Source organism: Dama dama, chromosome 18, assembly GCF_033118175.1.
Source record: "Dama dama isolate Ldn47 chromosome 18, ASM3311817v1, whole genome shotgun sequence".
Taxonomy (NCBI): Eukaryota; Metazoa; Chordata; class Mammalia; order Artiodactyla; family Cervidae; genus Dama; species Dama dama.
In genome coordinates, this window is record NC_083698.1 from 2,491,076 (window position 1) to 2,508,941 (window position 17,866).

The window sequence follows — 17,866 nt, forward strand, 5'->3', positions numbered from 1 at the left end:
AAAGGGAACATATTTTCTGGGCAGCATTCTGAGATACTCAACTGGCAAATCTAGAAGAAGACCCTACAATCTGCAATTTTATCAGCATTTTCAGGTGATTCTAAGGTGGGAATTCCAAAACCAAAATCTGAGAAATGTTGCTCTATAGATTGAAACTTGATTCCTTTCTTGAAGGCATCCACAAAGAATTTTTATTGAAATGACATGTAAAGAGGCATTCTTTCTTCATTGATTGTTTCTCCTTTTTGTTTAGGTACATGTTATGAGCAAAGCATTGTGTGGGGCCCTGGAAGCAATAGAAGAATGTCTTAACTATCTAAACAGTTCTGGTAATTTATAAATTAGTGCAGGATCTCAGGTTTTGTACACTGAGTTATAAAATCAATGCCATAGAAATGTAAACATTGGTTAATTTCATTTGATAAGGAAATAATGGTTCTGTGGAAGAGCAAATCTTCATCCAGGAAGACTGAATGAAATTTTGTGGATGAGATAAAGTAGAGGAAGAAGAATGCAGAGACTGAAATTTCACAGCGGGTGTGAAAATTAGATGTTGTCAATTGTGTCAAAGTTATATTTGGAGAGTGGGCTTAACTGTGATTTGTGACAAGTGTCTAAAAGAACTTTGAATGCAAAATTCAAGAATATACAGTTTATAGAAATTTACAACTTATAGAAAATGTGGAAATATTAGATATTTCTTAGTAGGAGGGTAAAAGATTTCATGTTTATTTTAGAAGGAGATTTCTCATTGGTGTGTAGGATGGATTAGAAACTGGAAAGACTAAATACGGGAATATAAAAGGAAATTGGGATTCAGTTTAGAAGCATAATTGAGGCATGTGACTGACTGAATGTGAAAAACAACAAAATTTGGGGAATAAAATATCTTCCTAAGCTTCTATCTTAAGTTTTAAAAAAGATGTATATGCCTATCAACCTAGATAAGGGAGTATTAGGAGAAGATGAAAGTATGATTATAAACATAAAGGGGCATGCTGCCTTAAAAATGAAAAAAAAATCTTCATAGCCATCTTTCTATTTTTCTTTATATGGTATGTGTTTAAGTGTGGACACACAATTGACCTCTATTGAAGATGATACCATGTAAAGAATACTGAAAAACTATACCTCAAAATCATCACATCAAATATTTGTCTCAGCAAAAACTAAAGAAATGAAAACTAATAGACATAGTTATTGTGTATATCTCTTTTAAGTAGTTTATCATAATTTAAAAAAACACAAATTACTTATGCATACAATTATAACATCATAGTTAGTTTCCCATTTTCTGAGAAATAGAAAGATGGCTATGAAGGTATTTTTTTCATTTTTAAGTTTCTTATATTGCTGTGACTGTGATGTCAATAATAAAATAGCTTCTCGTGCTTTTAATGTGAAAATGGGATTGCTATTGAACACTAAACAAGGGATGCTGGTAATTTTATGACAATGATGTTTTATCTTTCCATACCAAAACAATGGTTATCAAATCTCATGCTTGACAACTTTGGCTGATGGTAATCCTGTCACCAACAGCATGATTATAGAGCAACATTCATGGGGTATTTCACCTTCCTTTGTAGGGTAGGGTAAATCATTGTAACTGATATAATGCAGCTATGGGCTGATGGGCTGATGTAGCTTATCAAGTCTTGTGCTGAGATGTATTTGCATTATATTCCATCTAAATGCCATGTATTATAACTCAGTTATATTTCCATCTTTAAGGAAATGAGCTTGATACTCCCATTTGCTAGAGAGTATATGCGTCTTCTGAGAATAGAAAAGAAAGAAGTACTTTTGTATGCCATTTCACATTTCCTTGGAGTCAGACTTGCTCTCATGTACATAGGTTTCTAAGAAAAACACCTTCTATTTATTACTTCCTTCTCAACTTTTATACCAATAGATTTCTTAAACTCACCTCACTGGAGGAAAAAAGACATTTTTGCCATCCAAAAAATGGTTTAAATCCTTCAGAAACACTGATTACATATGAAAGTTGTGTAGGTATTGTGCATGCTAATTGGCTTCAATAGTGTCTGACTCTTTGTGACCCTATAAGTGGTAACTTTTAAGCCTTCACTGTCCATGAGATTTCCCAGGTAAGAATACTGGAGTAGGTTTCCATGTCCTCCTCTAGGGGATCTTCCTGACTAGGTATCAAACCCATGTCTGATGTCTCCTGCATTGGCAGGTGGATTCTTTACCACTAGTGCCACCTTGGAAACCCATGTTGGTATCAACACCATACAACTCATAGGTTACCACAGAATCTATTTTCATACTATAACGAGATAAATCATACAAGAAAAAATTTACCAAGCTTAGTCTGCATTGTAAATGTTCCCATAAGCTCTGTGTTTATCCTTGTGATAACAGATTATGAAAATTAGCACTACGCCTGAACAAAACAACAGGGATTTTTGTGTTCAGTTTTAAAGGTGATTTTGTCAGAGAGAATTCAACTTGAGAGTAAAAGGAAGATTGCTCAATACATACAGACTGGCCTCAGCCTTTAATTTTTTTTTAATAGATATATATAGGTGCAAAAACATATCTAATCTTACTACACTTGTGTTTCAGATGTTAGAGGTAAAATGAAAGATAGACACATAATGGAAACCTTACTTGAAATGCTTCAATGCTTTTTATTGTTGTTCAGTCAGTCTCTCAGTAGTGTCCAACTCTTTGTGATCCCATGGACTGTAGCACGCTAGGCTTCCCTTTTCTTCACCGTCTCCCAGAGCTTGCTCAAATTCATGTCCATTGAGTTGGTGATACCATCCAAGCATAACAAAAACCTTACTTGAAATGCTTCAATATCTAAACTAAAATACTGAGGTTACTTTGCTGTTTCTTGCTTTTCTTCTATAGATTAGTTTATCATGAACTCAGGTGCATCCAAGGTGCAAAGCAAAGAAGACCAATCAATGGATATTAGCAGTCATTATAAATGGCAGCTCTTATCCTATGCACCTTAAAATGAAGGGACGACAAAATTCAGCCACTACCCTTTGTATTCTTTGACTAAAGCAGAAAGAAACTAACTTTAGCAAAGGAATTAAGAAACTTTAATAAGGCTAATAATCATAAAGCTAAGATTTAAGAATATTCAATGTGTCAGACAATTTACATACATTATTTGATGAAATAATCCTATAGATTAGTTATTATTTTCACACATTCTGTAGAGAGTCATTCAACTTGATATGGCTAGGATTCAAACAAGTCTGTCTAACTCACTGGTATAATGCTAAATTAGTAACCACTAATTCTCCAAAAAATGAAACCAAGAAACTGTTTTTAAAGGCCCTTGTCAATTTCCATGGTGTAAATAGTTTTACCATGACCAATGAAAATAAGCAAGCATTGCACAAAATTGGCTCTCACAAACTTTGAGTCAGTCCTTATGCTATTAAGTGTTTCCCTTATGGCTCAGCTGGTAAAGAATCCGCCTGCTTTGCAGGAGACCTGGGTTCCATTCCTTGGTTTGGGAAAATCCCCTGGAGAAGGGAAAGGCTGCCCACTGCAGTATTCTGGCCTGGAGATTTCCATGGACTGTAAGGTCCATGGGGTCACAAAGAGTCAGACAGGATTGAGTGACTCTCACTTTACACTATTAAACGCTGACTCCAAAATCCCTAATATCCACCACTGGGTTATAGTATGGGTCATAAGGGCTTCCCTGGTGGCTCAGATAGGAAAGAATCTACCTGCAATGCAGGAAACCCTGGTTCAATTCCTGGGTGAAGAAGATCTCCTGGAGAAGGGGCAGGCTACACACTACAGTATTCATGGGCTTCCCTGGTGGCTCAGATGGGAAAGAATCTGCCTGTAATGCGGGAAACCTGGGTTTGATCCATGGGTTGGGAAGATCCCCTTGAGAAGGGCATGGAAACCCACTCCAGTATTCTTACCTGGAGAATTCCGTGGACAAAGGGGCCTGGTGGGTGACAGCCCACGGGGTCACAAAGACAGGACTGAGTGACTAAGCACACAAGTCATAAACAAGAGGAAAGACAGAGACAACAAAAGCAAAAGAGTACATTCTTAGACGCGATTCTGACTATGTTTCTCCTCTCATTAACCACTTGTGTTACAATCCTTAAGAATTAATATATAGTAAAAACATGCCCATTCATTAAAGATAAATACATGTGGGGTATAGAAAAGTGGGTAAATGAAAGAGAAAGGAATGCAAGCTCGGGAAAGCCTTCCTAGAAAAGTAATCAGTGATTGGACTAGAAATGGTTGAGAGTCAGGGATGTAAAAGTGATATTCAGCTGATGCCTACTATCTATCTAGACTATTTCTATTGATTAGATAGTATTTAAGGTAGGTATTAGGATTATTGTGTGTGTGGCTTTCAGCACCCCAGGTGGCTCAGTGGTAAGGGATCTGCCTGCCCATGTGTTAAAGATGACACATTGCAGGGGGACATGGATTCGATCCTTGAGTCGGGAAGAACCCCTGGAGAAGGAAGTGGCAACCCACATCAGTATTCTTACCTAGGAAACTCCACGGACAGAGGACCTTGGTGGGCTACAGTCCATGGCGTAGCAAAAGGGTTGGACACAACTGAGCAACTAAACAACTGTATAGATAAGTGAATTAATCTTAAGGTTACAGAATTAGGAAAGCAGCAGAGACTGTCTCCATCTCAGGTTTGCATTAATCCTCTGCATTTTGCATTGTAAACCTCAAAAAAAAAAAAAAAAAAAAGAATCTTCCCAATTTGTGTTATGTTGTATTCACACTACATGCACTAACAGCTACTTCTTTCTAGATGCTGTTTACCTATTTTTACATCTTTATGCAATGCAGTCCAAAGTGATCTCAATTTCTATTCAGAGCAACCCTCTGGTATAATATTCTTCTATTCCCTGACTAATTAAATGAGTGAAAATTACATGGAAAATGTACAACCATATTTATTAAGGGACTGATGTTTTCTCCACCCTGGTCTTCATTCCATCATAATCTTCAAAGTAATAATAATCTTTCCAATTACACATTTCTATATGTACAGCGTCATAGTCTATTGTAATATCTGTAACATCATGCCCTCGTTTGTCTAATAAAATGTTAGTTCCCTGTGCTGTGTACTAGTGTATAAATGTGATCTTATTACTTTTTTTCTCATCATCCTCATCCTCTGTCTTAGAGTCTGTAAGTATATATATATATATATATGTGTGTGTGTGTGTGTGTGTCTGTGTATATATATGTATGTATGTGTGTACATATACATATGTATGTACATATACATATGTATGTGTGGATGGGTGTGGTATATACATACATATACATACATGTATGTATATATATGTGTGGTATATATACGGAATGTGCTAATAAATAGCTATCATCTGGTCAATGTGAGACTGTATTGATTAAACACTGAAGGATGGAAAATTATTAATATTAAAAATTCAGGCTATTTTAATGAAATCTTAGGCAAATCTATACTTTGGCAAGGCAAATGGAGAAAGTCTATTTTAGATGTTTTCAATGCATATTGAAGAAATGGAGAGAAGGAAGAGTTTTATTCTTGCCACAAATTAATTGTAAGTCTATATTGCAAAGAATCAAAGATTATAAGGGGGGAATTTTTATTTATTTTTTATTTATTTTTTAAGGGGGGAATTTTAAAAAGGGATTCCAAATGTATTTTATTTTTTTTTTCAAATGTATTATTTTTAATGGCTGAGTAATATTCCATTGTGTATATGTACCATAGGTTTCTTTTTTTTTTTTTTTTCATTTATTTTTATTAGTTGGAGGCTAATTACTTTACAATATTGTAGTGGTTTTTGCCATACATTGGCATGAATCAGCCATGGATTTACATGTGTTCTCCATCCCGATCCCCCCTCCCGCCTCCCTCTCCACCCCATCCCTCTGGGTCTTCCCAGTGCACCAGCCCTGAGCACTTGTCTCATGCATCCAACCTGGGCTGGTGATCTGTTTACCACAGCTTTCTTATCCATCCGTCTGCTGATGGGCATTTAGGTTGCTTCCATGTCCTGGCTATTATAAACAGTGCTGCGATGAACATTGGGGTACATGTGTCTCTTTCAGTTCTGGTTTCCTCAGTGTGTATGCCCAGGAGTGGTGTTGTTGGGTCATATGGCAGTTCTATTTCCAGTTTTTTAAGGGATTCCACACTGTTCTCCATAGTGGCTGTACTAGTTTGCATTCCCACCAACAGTGTAAGAGGGTTCCCTGTTCTCCACACCCTCTCCAGCATTTATTGCTTGTAGACTTTTGGATAGCAGCCATTCTGACTGGCATGTAGTGGTATCTCATTGTGGTTTTGATATACATTTCTCTGATAATGAGTGATGTTGGGCATTTTTCATGTGTTTGTTAGTCATCTGTATTTCTTCTTTGGAGAAATGTCTGTTTAGTTCTTTGGCCCATTTTTTGATTGGGTCATTTATTTTTCTGGAATTGAGCTGCAGTAGTTGCTTGTATATTTTTGAGATTAATCCTTTGTCTGTTGCTTCATTTGCTATTATTTTATCCCATTCTGAAGGCTGTCTTCTAATGAGATGGATGAAACTGGAGCCCATTATACAGAGTGAAGTAAGCCAGAAAGATAAACACCAATGCCGTATATTAATGCATATATATGGAATTTTAAAAGATGGTAATGATAACCCTATATGCAGGACAGGAAAAGAGACGCAGATGTATAGAACAGACTTTTGGACTCTGTGGGAGAAGGCAAGGGCGGGATGATCTGAGAGAATAGCATTGAAACATATATATTATCAAGTGTGAAATAGGTCACCAGCCCAGGTTGGATGCATGAAACAAGTGCTCAGGGCTGGTGCACTGGGATGACCCAGAGGGATGGGATGGGGAGGGAGTTGGGAGGGGGAATCAGGATGGGGAACACATGTAAATCCATGGCTGATTCATGTCAATGTATGGCAAAAACCACTACAATATTTTAAAGTAATTAACCTCCAACTAATAAAAATAAATGAAAAAAAAAAAAAAAGAGAGAGAGATAACCTTGATTTGCATGATAATTATGTTGGTAGGTGACATGATGTGTATGACATCCTTCATGACCTCCAACAAAATTGTTACTTGGATTTGACACATCAGTAATTAAAATGCTTTTCTATCAAAATAAATAAATAAAAGGGATTACAAATACATATAATTATAAACACATTTTTTCTGAGATTATGTATATTTGGTGACAAAAATGAGATCATAATCTAATATTTGAAATGTATTGAGACTTTATTATATGCCAGATATAGGGTGGGTACTTTAGAGAAAGTGATGCTATTTTGGAGTGGGTCTGCTTGATAATACATTCTCTCAGTTTTCCTTCATTTGAAAATGTCTTGATTTCCTTTTCCCTTCTGAAATACTTGAAGTATTACTTTATCCTCACAGCATGGTAGATACTGTTATTATCCCTTCACTTAAAATGCAGACATTGAAGTTTCAAGAGATTGACTAAGTTCCCTGTGCTTAGCAAGATGGTAACAGTCAAAGCAGGTACAGAAATCCTCATCTTATCTCCAATCCCTGACAATGAGCACTTGTTAAAGATGCTACCATTTGTCTGTTTTAAATACCTTTGTTGAACTACATCATCAGGTTCATTCTTTCTAGATGATTTTGGGTGACCCCAGGAACACACTTTTCTGAGGACATTGGTCACCCTTACTCTGCTCTCTAACACTGAACTCTCTAACTCCTTTCTCAGATAACATCTCTTGGCAAAGTGAGTTCTAATGTCAGAAGTGTTAAGTGTGTCTTCCATGCCCACTGAAGTTCCTCATCAACACAGACTCTGCTAGAACTTTACCCAGCTGGTGAATACTCATGGTCTAGAAACAGTAGATCCCCTGCCCTCTTCCAAGGGTGGCGAGATGTTGGCCTCTTGGCTTTGCCCAGTGGGAAGCCTCCTGAGAAAATGCTAATCTCCCCACAGCAGCCTTGGGGTGCAGAATCAGTATATTATAATCCTTGCAGTCAAGGACTCAGGCCCCACTGTACTTGCTCTGCCATCCAAGCCCAGGGCCCTTTGGAGACCTCACATGAGAGGCTGGCCTGGTACATTTTGGTCCATCCTGATCCAGCACTTTTCCATCCCTGGTTCTCCTTTCTCCTTAGCCCCCACTCATAAAGAGTCCTTCCGTCAGACACCCCTTTGCAGTGAGATGATCCCTGACTACACCCCATGTCACCCATCAGGTGTTGTCCATGGCAGTGGGACACAGGCGAGGAGCACGCCTCCCCAGCCTCCTGCCTCTCCTTGCACTGCACTGTTTGCACTATGGGTTTAAAGGACACCCTCATTTTAACTTGTGCTAATTGACACCTGATTGCTCTACAGATGACACCACCAGTGCTCACACCTGCTATCTATACCTACGTTTGATTTGCTACCTGTCTCCTCAAAGTTTTTGATGTGAGTGCTTTTGAAAGCTTTGCTTCCTCACATCCTATAACAGTTCAGGGAAAAGCTCTTTATGTTCTATCGACTGTTGCATTGGTCACCTTTCTCACCTTGAGGCTCTGGGGAGTGGTGGCTGGAACAGAGGCCAATCTATTTGGTAGATCCAGTTTTGTGTTGGAAACACCCCTTTGCCCTAACCCTCTATTTGTTGAATTTATGAGTGCTTTTAGCACGTTCCCCCCAGTGGAAATGCTTTAGCTGAGAATTTGAGTTTTTATAGGAAAGATATACTCAGGAACATCTAGTTCAGTTCAGTTAAGGTGCTCAGTCATGATCAATACTTTGCTACCCATAGACTGGAGGTGACTAGGCTTCCCTGACCATCATAAACTCTAAGAGCTTACTCAAACTCATGTCCATCAAGTCAGTGACACCATCCAATCATCCCATGCTCTGGTGTCCCTTTCTCCTCCCACTTTCAATCTTTCCCAGCATGAGGGTCTTTTCCAATGAGTCAATACTTCACATCAGGTGGCCAAAGTATAGAAACTTCAGCTTCAGCATCAGTCCTTCCAATGAATATTCAGGACTGATTTCCTTTAGGATTGACTGGTTGGATCTCCTTCCAATCCAAGGGACGTGCAAGAGTCTTCTCCAACACCACAGTTCAGAACGATCAATCCTTCACCACTCAGCTTTCTTTATGGTTCAACTCTCACATCCATTCATGTCTACTGAAAAAACCATAGCTTTGACTAGACAGCCATTTGTTGGCAAAGTCATGTCTCTGCTTTTTAATATGCTGTCTAGGTTGGTCATAGCTTCTCTTTCAAGGAGCAAGTGTCTTTTAATTTCATGGCTGCAGTCACCATCTGCAGTGATTTTGGAGCCCCAAAAAATAAAGTCTGTCACTGTTTCCATTGTTTCCCCATCTATTTGCCAGGAAGTGTTAACTTATATGCAGAGTACATCATGAGAGACGCTGGGCTGGAAGAAGCACAAGCTGCAGTCAAGGAAAGGAGTGTGTAAAGGTTGTATATTGTCACCCTGCTTATTTAACTTATATGCAGAGTGCATCATGCAAAATGTTGGACTGAATGAAGCACAATCTGGAATCAAGATTGCTGGGAGAAATATTAATAACCTCAGATATGCAGATGACACCACCCTTATGGCAGAAAGTGAAGAGGAACTAAAAAGCCTCTTGATGAAAGTGAAAGAGGAGAGTGAAAAAGTTGACTTAAAGCTCAGCATTCAGAAAACTAAGATCATGGCATCTGGTCCCATCACTTCCTGGGAAATAGATGGGGAAACATTGGAAACAGTGTCAGGCTTTATTTTTGGGGGCTCCAAAATCACTGCAGATGGTGACTACAGCCATGAAATTAAAAGACACTTACTCCTTGGAAGGAAAGTTATGACCATCCTAGATAGCATATTAAAAAGCAGAGACATTACTTTGCCAACAAAAGTCCATCTAGTCAAGGCTATAATTTTTCCAGTGGTCATGTATGGGTGTGAATTAGACTCTAAAGAAAGCTGAGTGCCAAAGAACTGATGCTTTTGGACTATGGTGTTGGAGAAGACTCTTGAGAGTCCCTTGGACTGCAAGGAGATTCAACCAGTCCATCCTAAAAGAGATCAGTCCTGGGTATTCATTGGAAGGACTGATGCTGAAGCTGAAACTCTAATACTTTGGCCACCTCATGGGAAGAGTTGACTCATTGGAAAAGACAATGATGCTGGGAGGGATTGGGGGCAGGAGGAGAAGGGGATGACAGAGGATGAGATGGCTGGATGGCATCACCGACTCGATGGACGTGAGTTTTGGTAAACTCCAGGAGTTGGTGATGAACAGGGAGGCCTGGTGTGCTGTGATTCATGGAGTCACAAAGCATCAGACATGACTGAGCGACTGAAATGAACTGAACTGAACTGAAGTGATGGGACCAGATGCCATGATCTTAGTTTTTTGCACGTTGAGTTTTCAGCCAACCTTTTCCACTCTTCTCTTTCACCTTCATCAAGAAGCTCTTTAGTTCTTCCTCGCTTTCTCCCATAAGAGTGGTATCTGCGTATCTGAGGTTATTGTTATTTCTCCCAGTAATCTTGATTCCACATTTTGCTTTGTCCAGTCCATCATTTTGCGTGGTGTACTCTGCATATAAGTTAAATAAGCAGGATGACAATATACAACATTTATGCGCTCCTTTCCTGATTTTAACCAGTCCATTGTTCCATGTCCAATTCTAACTGTTGTTTCTTGACCTGCATATAGATTTCTCCGGAGGCAGGTAAGATGGTCTGGTATTCCTAAAGTCAGCTTCCTAAAGCCCACTTGACTGCACTTCCGGATGTCTGGCTCTAGGTGAGTGATCACAGCCTCAGGGTTACCTGGGTCATTAAGATCTTTTTTGTATATTTCTTCTGTTTATTCTTGCCATCATTTCTTAATGTCTTCTGCTTCTGTTAAGTGCATACTCTTTCTGACCTTTATTGTGCCCATCTTTGTATGAAATATTGCCTTGGTATCTCTAAGTTTCTTCAAGATTGGTATCTCTAATTTTCCAGTTCATTTGGATTCACTTATTCCCCTGTTAGGTGCATTCACACCTAGATCCAGGGAAAAAGTCCTCAGTGCAAACCTGAATCCTTATATCGTTAGTTAATCAAAAATATAATTTTCCTATATAGTGTGAGCATATGTTTATAAAGCTCTTTCTACTGTTTTATTATTCAGCTTTAAAACAACTCTGCAAAGGAGGTACAGAAATACCATTTTCTATGTCTTAGGTGGTAGGACCTGGTTCAGTGCTGTTAGCACCTTGCTTATAGCTTCACAGTCTGTGAATAACGGGCCAGGAATTTGAATTCAGTTCTGGTTAAAGGTTATTTTTATTTCAATGAAACCCTGCGATCCTGTCTTCAAAATGCATAGTTTTTCAAACTGAAATGAGCAGCAGAGTTGATTTTTTTTAAAAAATGATAGGTTTGAAAGTATGAGTTAGCAAAAAAGAGTGTGTAAAATAGCAATTCCTTCTGATCTGTCAAGACCCTACACAGAACACTAGGGAGAGATACACAGCAAGTAGAAGGTATTATTTCATTTCAAATGGAAAAAGAAATTTTGAAACTAAAAATTGAGTAAACTCAAGACATAGGAACATGCAGTTTTACTCATATTAATGATTATTGATTAACTAATGCTTTGAGGAATTAGATGGTAGGTAACAAGTACAGCTAAACAAGCAAGTTGAGATCGAAAGGAATCATTTTGATTTCTATAGCTCTCTCATGTTCCCATAACTCATGTTGCAGGGAGAAGGGTAAATTAATAAATGTTATGAATGCATAGAACATCTCTTCCAAGCTAAGTTCTAGTAACTCCCTCTGCAAAAAAAGATATGTTTACCTAGAATACCAAAATATTATTCTCAGTAATACACAAGTTACTATTGGTCAAGTTACTATTTTGTTACTTATGAATATAGTAAAAATGCAAAAGTGATATTGTGAAATGGAATCACAAAAAATTAACCATAGCTTTACTTGTCTACATTTTACCTTGCAATCAATATAAAAATATGCCTAATCAAACATATTATCAAAAATGGTGATCCACTTGAAGGTCCTTATGTTTCATAGCTTTAAGGATCTAGACTAGAGACTAGAGATTTGTTCAAGAAAATGAGAGATATCAAGGCAACATTTCATGCAAAGATGGGCTCAATAAAGGACAGGAATGGCATGGACCTAACAGAAGCAGAAGATATTAAGAAGAGCTGGCAAGAATACACAGAAGAACTATACAAAAGTGATCTTCATGATCCAGATAATCACAATGGTGTGATCACTCACCTAGAGCCAGACACCTTGGAATGTGAAATCAAGTGGGCTTAGGAAGCATCACAATGAACAAAGCTAGTGGAGGAGATGGAATGCCAGTTGAGCTATTTCAAATCCTAAAAGATGATGCTGTGAAAGTGCTGCAATCAATATTCCAGCAAATCTGGAAAACTCAGCAGTGGTCACAGGACTGAAAAAGGTCAGTTTTCATTCCAATCCCAAAGAAAGGCAATGCCAAAGAATGCTCAAACTACCATACAGATGCAACCCACTCCAGTATTCTTGCTTGGAAAATCCCACTGATGGAGGAGCCTGGCAGGCTACAGTCCATGGGGTTGCAAAGGTTGGACACACTGAGCCACTTCACTTTCACTTTCACAAGCTGGCAGAGTAATGCTCAAAATTCTCCAAGCCAGGCTTCAACAATACGTGAACCATGAACTTACAGATGCTCAAGCTGGATTTAGAAATGGCAGTGGAACCAGAGATCAAACATCAAACCAGGATGCCAACATCCGTTGGATCATTGAAAAAGCAAGAGAGTTCCAGAAAACACATCTACTTCTCCTTTATTGAGTACTCCAAAGCTTTTGACTGTGTAGATCACAACAAACTGTGGAAAATTCTTCAAGAGATAGGAATACCAGATCACCTGACCTGCCTCCTGAGAAATCTGTATCCAGGTCAAGAAGCAACAGTTAGAACTAGACATGGAACAAAAGACTGGTTCCAAATTGGGAAAAGAGTATGCCAAGGCATACTGTCACCCTACTTGTTTAACTTATATGCAGAGTACATCATGAGAAATGCTGGACTGCATGAAGCACAAGCTGGAATCAAGATTGCTGGGAGAAATATCAATAACCTCAGATATGCAGATGACACCACCCTTATGGCAGAAAGCAATGAAAAACTAAAGAGCCTCTTGATGAAAGTGAAAGAAGAGAGTGAAAAACTTGACTTAAAACTCAACATTCAGAAAACTAAGATCATGGCATCTGGTCCCATCACTTCATGGGAAATAGATGGGGAAACAATCGAAACAGAGACAGACTAATTTTTGGGACTCCAAAATCACTACAGATGATAACAGCAGCCATGAAATTAAAAGATGCTTGCTCCTTGGAAGGAAAGTTATGGCCAACTTAGATAGCATATTAAAAAGCAGAGACATCATTTTGCCAACAATGGTCCATCTAGTCAAAGCTATGGTTTTTCCAGTAGACATGTATGGATGTGAGAGTTGGACCATAAAGAAAACAGAGTGGTGAAGAATTGATCATTTTGAACTGTGGTGTTGGAAAACACTGGAGAGTCCCTTGGACAGCTAGGAGATCCAACCAGCCCATTCTAAAGGAAATCAGCCCTGAATATTCATTGGAAGGACTGATGCTGAAGCTGAAACCATAATACTTTGGCCACCTGATGGGAAGAGCTGACTCATTGGAAAAGACTCTGATGCTGGGAAAGATTGAAAGTGAGCGTAAAGGTTGTATATTGTCATCTTGCTTATTTAACTTATATGCACAGTACACCACGCAAAATGATGGACTGGACGAAGCACAGTCTGGAATCGAGATTACTGGAAGAAATAACAATAACCTCAGATACGCAGATAAAACCAGTCTTATAGGAGAAAGCGAGGAGGAACTAAAGAGCCTCTTGATGAAGGTGAAAGAGAAGAGTGAAACAGCTGGCTGAAAACTCAATGATTAAACCAAGTTTTATATATATATATATATATATATATATATATATATATAAAGTGAAAGTGATAGTTGTTTAGTTGAACTTGGCCTGGTAAGAGTTCCCTTACCTTCAATAAAGCCAGCTCTTAAATTTGTAGTGTTTCATGTCAAACACAACTCATAATCAAGGGAGGACCTACCTTTACGGTGACAGCACTTGTAGAACTCAAATGTAATTTTAGAAACTGTCATTTATGCTACATTGTAAATACAGTATGCTTAACCTTTTAACATTTTTTTAAAATCATTTCCCAATCTCACCTGTGTTTGTGTCTCTGCGTGTGTGTATATAATATATGTGTGAACTGAACTACAGATTTAGCATGAATTGCATTACAGATTTAAGGCCTGGCTTTATTGGAAGTAAGTGGGCTCTGGTCAAGGCAAGATCAACCAAAGAGGAGGTGATGAAGCACAGTTCCCCCATCCTCCCATAACCCCAGACACCTATGTTCTGTTGAAATAGAATTCAAAGTTGTCCCTTCATAGACACATAGGGCGATGGTCAGAAAATGTCTGTCTCAGTGGAGAATGATGAGACATTTCTAATGACTTGTAGCCTGAGTTTCGTTAGCATATCCCAGCACCTGCCAATCATGAGGTCCCGTAGAGTCTGGAGCACCCTCTTCAGATGCTGAAGAGGGTAAGTGTGGGTGCACTGATCCAAATGGTATACTCATTTCTGCATGCTTTTGTTCTAGGAATCACACAGGAAGCTTCCAGATCATTTCACCAAAGCTGACAAAGATATTTCAGACAAATGGTAAGGTAGGAAAACAGACAAAAGCAATTTCCATTTGTGAGTGTGTGATTATGTGTATAGAAAAATAATTATCTTGAACGGTTCACCCAGATAGTGTGTAGTTGGTGGGATAGGGTCAGTTCAATAAACAATCAATAAAGAATAGAGATACATTGAAACAGACTGTGAATAGAATTATCCAGCAGGAAGGCAGGCTAGAAAGTTAGGCTCTTCAGCAGAGCTTGCTAAAGGTCTTTAGCATCCTTATATTTAACATCCCTTATATTTCCTGTTGTATATAACAATATACAGTGTATATCGATGTGCTATTTCGTAATAGCCACTTCCAGAGTTCTCTTAACTGTGTAGAGCATGATCTATCATCTGCCTCAGAGAGTTAAGATTGTTATTTAACATAATGAAGAAACTAAGATAGGAAAGGAAAATAAAGACAACAACAAATATTACCTTAACAGCAATAAGACGTGTGGTGCAGATTTGGGAGTGGGAGGACAAGGAGACTATGTGTTACCTGATCCAAGATAATAGACGAAAATTGTACTAGCTTCATGCTACAACTTTGTGGCCAACAAAATCTACCAAAGCCTACCAGTAACACACACATAAGCAAAAAAAAAAAAAAAATGTTAGTTCATTTTTGATTTGCTTTTTAGCTTATTGTAGCAAGAGAGAATATAGGAGAGACTCAGTCAGGGAGAGTCAGGAGGTCCTTTTTATATGGTTGAGGCTTGAGTGAGATGATTTAAAGAAGGGGACAAGGAATCAGAGTTAGTACTGGATTTTGCACTGTCAAAATGCAGGACAGTGTTGTGACTGAGAATCTTAGTTTTTATCTAGGAGATGGAAGGATGAAAGTAGGGATAAAAGTTGTCATTGGTGAAGCAACAACAATTGCTCAGAGAGAGGGGATAGAGAAGATAGTAGAGGCTACTTGGTCACTCTTCCTGTTTGCAGAGCACTTTTGTCAATGTCTTTCTCTGAGCTTTGTTTACATTGACATCAGAACTGTTTTTTGACCCGACCCCCACCCACCCCCTGCGCCGAAGCCAAACAGAAATTCAGTGACCCAATGGGCATCAGGAATGAAGTCATTTAAGAAAATGAGATCACAATAAGATCACAAGAAACACATACTGATTTCCTTATAACCAGGTGCAGTTTTAGGAGAGACATGGAGAAAGGTAATAAGTAAAAGAGACCAAGAAAGAGTGTTTGTTTTTGCTTGTTTTCTGTTTGAATTTTCTCTGGAGACCTAATGTTGCTTGAGAAAAGTAGTTCAGTTGTAAGAGGCCAGTCTAAACGAGAATATTAACCTAAAAATATGGGCTCAGGAATAAGATGTTATTAATAGATAAAACCAATATATAATACATTTTAATTAAGGGTGGTAAATTCTTTTTTTTAGTTTTTCTTTATATTGGAGTATCATTGATTAACAATGCTATATTACTATGTTACAGAGAAGTGATTCAGCTGTACATATGCATGCATCTATTCTTTTCCAAATTATTTTCCCATTTGGGTTATATGATAACCAATAAAGACTTACTCTACAGCACAGGGAACTCTGTTCAATAATCTGTAGTAACATAAGTAGGAAAAGGATAGTAAATTCTGATATGATTACTCAAAGAAGAAGGTAACTATCTCTCTGGCATGTAGATAAAAGTGTGTGTACTTACATGTCTAGAATACAAAGAAACAAACATGATAGCTGACTGTCAGGATCTGGAATGACAGTCTGAGTGCTTAGAATGGAGGGCAGGAACGTGGGTGGGAACATTTCATTTTCAACTGCACATTGTTTTACATTTTTCATGGATTTTATGCATATTATTGGGGTTCCCATGTGGGGCTAGTGGTAAAGAATCTGCCTGTCAATGAGGGAGACATAAGAGATGCAAGTTCAATCCCTGGGTTGGGAAGATACCCTGGAGAAGGAAATGGCAACCCGCTCCAGTATTTGTGCCTGGAAAGTTTCATAGAGAAGCCTCGTGGCTACAGTACATGGGGTTGCAAAGAGTCAGACGTGACTGAGAAATATACACACACGTATCTTATAAAAAACTGGTTTACATTTTAAAATTTTAGATCACATGTTATCTTCAAAGCATATATATATATATATTATATTTAAATAAAATCTTATGAGTGATGAATATTAATTTTATTTAGGTCTTTCAATATCCAGTTCCACTTTATTAGAAAGCATAATTACCAGGTTGCAAAGAGTCAGACACCCCTGAATGACTTTCACTTTCACTTTCATTGGTTATGTTCATTCACAATTATGCTCCACATGCAATGGTATTAAATTCCTGAGGCTGCTGTAACGAATTACCTCAGACTGAGTGACTTAGAATACAGAACAACAAAAATGCGTTGTCTTATAGTTCCGGAGGTCAGAAGTTTAAGCCCGGTTTCACTGTGTCGAGTAAGGTCTTACAAGTCTGCACTCCCTCTGGAGGCTCTGAAGGAAAATTCAGCTGCCCACGGCAGCCATAGATTTTCTCGGTAATCTCTGCCTAGCGGATACACTGCCTTCTCCTCTTTATGTGTCAAATCTCCTTTCGTCTCTCCTATAAGAACTCTGTGATTGGATTTAAAGCCCACCTAGGTAATATAAAGTAGCCTCTTCATCTCAAAATCTATAGCTTAATTTCATCTGAAAGATTCTAGCTCTTATTCACCTAACATTTACAGGTTGGAGGGGTTGTAACATAACATCTTCAGGTGGTCATTATTTACCCTGCTGTAGTGGCTGACTGGGAAACCAGAAGAAAGACAACTTTGACAGTAACAACCAAATACTTTATCAAGAATGCAATCATAGAACTGTCTAGTAACACACATGATTATGACTACAACAAACTCCCCAAACAAAAGCTTATCTATTTGGCAGAGATTATAGAGAATTCATGTCTAACTAGAATTTATAAAGCAGTAATAAATATTACCTACATGATTATCTTTGCTTTCAATATTTGGGGGAAAATATTTCCTCAATAAAAGCTAAAATTCTACATAGTACTACCAAGTATTGACCAAAAATTTTATAGTATTTTTACA